The 2,764-nt window shown below is 36.6% G+C and overlaps 1 protein-coding gene across 1 annotated transcript in view; it reads left to right on the top strand.

The window, feature by feature from the left end:
• The window catches only part of LOC107091844 (chromosome unknown open reading frame, human C5orf49), an 11,144-nt gene that overhangs the window by 4,264 nt on the left and 4,116 nt on the right, over positions 1 to 2,764 (top strand). The window lies entirely within an intron of this gene.

Here is a 2,764-nt window from a genome sequence, read left to right as displayed (position 1 = left end):
CCGTCAGGGTTGCGGTGGGGCTCTCTCTAGCTATCTCTAGCAGTGTATGGGCAAAAGATGGCATACACCTTGGACAGGTCACCACAGAGACATTGCAGGGCAACAAAGAAACACAAAACCATGCACAAACTCAGACCTAAGGATAATTTAGAGATGCTAATGAGCCTAAAACTCATGACTGTCAGAGGAAACTGGGGTACCACAGGGAGAACATGCAAACTCCATGCAGAAAAACACAGAACACAGAACCTTTCTGCTGCAAGACAAACAATTATCATGGTTACAATTTTCTATGTCTCTGGTTTTGTGATCTAGAATAGAATAGAATAGAATAGAATAGAATAGAATAGAATAGAATAGAATAGAATAGAATAGAATAGAATAGAAAAACCTTATGGTCTAACCTTTGTGGCCTAACTTTGATGACACAAAAAAAGTCCACAAAAGCCACAGATGCACCATGAACAAGTGATTTATGCCGGCAAAAGAAAAAATGTTCCAGGTAAACTCCTTCAGTTTTCTTAGTTTATTTCTTCTCAGCCAAGCAAATAGAAAAGGAAAAACATTTCCTCCATGCTTCTCTTGCGCCGGTAAAAAAAAAACAAAAACATACGCCCACCCAGATGCATGCTGGTCCTACCATTGACAGCCTATTTATAAACTTAATTCACCCAAATTAATCATAACTAACCAGAAACAAATGAAAAAAACTAAAAAAACCAAAAAACATGATCTCAAATAAACTTAGCTAGATTATCCACATAAATAAAAAACTTAGCTAAGTATAAAAAAAAAAAATGTAACTCCTACATTCACCATACACAACAATGGCAATTAGCATTTGGCTTGCTCCCTACATCAGTAGTTTTTTTGACTAAACTGTTTATATATTTAGAACTCATCATAACTTCTACTTTACTTCTATCTAAAAAGTTTCCTACAAACGTCTCCAGTTGGATTAAGATCAGTAATGTTTAACCGTCGGCATCGTTGAGTTGTGTTTAGAATGAATATACTATGCAGATGGTTTGCTGCGCTTTGAGAATTCATGTGCAAATGATCTTCGTAGGAATCTTGATCCCTTGGTCACTTTTTAATGTAATAAATACTCATGTGGGATAAAAAGATCTATTTCCTCTTCTTATTTTAAAGCTGTCCCTATTGGACATCATTTAAATCAAGTGGCCTTTAGCAGGTTTTTCATTTATACACACTGTCATTGCTTTCATGATGAAATCTGGAACAAAACTGGAAAAAGCAACGTGTCACAAACTGATTTAAAAAGAATTTTTCTCAACATGTTCCACTGGAATATTATCAAAGTTAAAGACTAAAAAATCAGACGTTTATCAAGTAATTATCAAGCATCTCTGTAGAGGTTAAAGTGCCAAACACGTCTAAGAGGCTCTTAAACAGATTTCTCTGCAAGATCAGTTGTACATAATAAAATTAGAGAAGAAAAAACAAAACCAAAAAAAATGTGCAAGTGGAAATAATCTGTTGACAAGTTTCCCAGGAGTCAACATCAATGCAAGTTCATTAAAAAAACAAACACAACACTTCACAAAGCTTGGAGAATGAGAAAAGCAAACAAACCGGAGCTGAAGCTCAGAGTCTGCAGCCCCTAGTGAGCTTCAATGCTAAAGGTCATGACAGCACAACGAGAAACAGATGAACTCATTGTTGTTAGTCTGCCTGGGAGCGAACCCCGAGAGATACGCCTCTTCAGTTTCACTTTAATTTGACAATAAATAAATGAAATAAACTGGAACGAAACACAAGATGTCCTGAAACTATCTGTTTACAGAGACAAAACCAAACTTTTTTTCTTTTTTTATTTGGCTGTAATGAAACGATTAATGTTTGATAAGAAACTAAACATCCTGCATGGGATTACCTCTAAAACACGGTGGTGGAGTGGTGCTGGTCTGAGCTACAAGCTTGGAGTAACTTACAACTTTTTAGTTAAAAATAGATACTAAACTAGAACATAGAGGTATTCCAGAGATACATGTGCTGCCCTAAAGAGGGAACCTAATGATGGCAAGATTGTCTCATTTCAACTCAACTATTAAACCTTAGCGTGGGTTTATTATGTTTTCTACGTTCGTATTGCTGTTATTATTTTTAGGACTCTGCGACTGACACATATTTCTAAGTTTTATGACGTTTGTTTAATGTTTCCTTTCTAAAGCTTTTTTTCAATTCCTTGGAGTCATTATTCATGTCATGGAAAGTAGCTCACAGCAAGTTTCTGGGTCGCAGAAAGAAGAAAGAGTGATGAACAAAGCGGAGGCAAACACACACTGCTGAGCTTGTAATTACAGAGAAATGAGTGGTTGGCTGTCAGGGTTGCTGACAGTTCCTGGTGAATTAGGATGTAGCTTTTCCAAGGGTTACATTTGAATATGAATGTCAAATAAACTATTCCCTTGTCTGTTCATAGAATAATGGGATTGGGTTATGATTTGGACTTTTTTTCTGAAGCTAATAAAACTGTAAACCCAGACAAGAAGTTGACAGAGTTAGTTAGAGGCTGGATGATGGTGAAGTTGGTAGCACTGTTCCCTTCCTGCAAGAAGGTCCTGGGTTTGAATCCTAACTTGGTGTCTCTCTTTCTGGATTTTGCATGTTCTCCCTGTGCATGCAATGGATACTCTATGGGTGTTCCATGTAGTGTGCAACAAATGCGACCAAAGCTGAGGCACCTTTCATTTAAATTCAATTCAGTTTATTTCTATAGTGCCAATTCACAACATGTCAT

This window comes from Cyprinodon variegatus, unplaced genomic scaffold (assembly GCF_000732505.1).
Source record: "Cyprinodon variegatus isolate N-32 unplaced genomic scaffold, C_variegatus-1.0 Scaffold354, whole genome shotgun sequence".
Classification (NCBI taxonomy): Eukaryota; Metazoa; Chordata; class Actinopteri; order Cyprinodontiformes; family Cyprinodontidae; genus Cyprinodon; species Cyprinodon variegatus.
The sequence above is the reverse complement of the archived record's forward strand: the minus strand, read 5'-3'. Positions and strand labels throughout refer to the sequence as shown.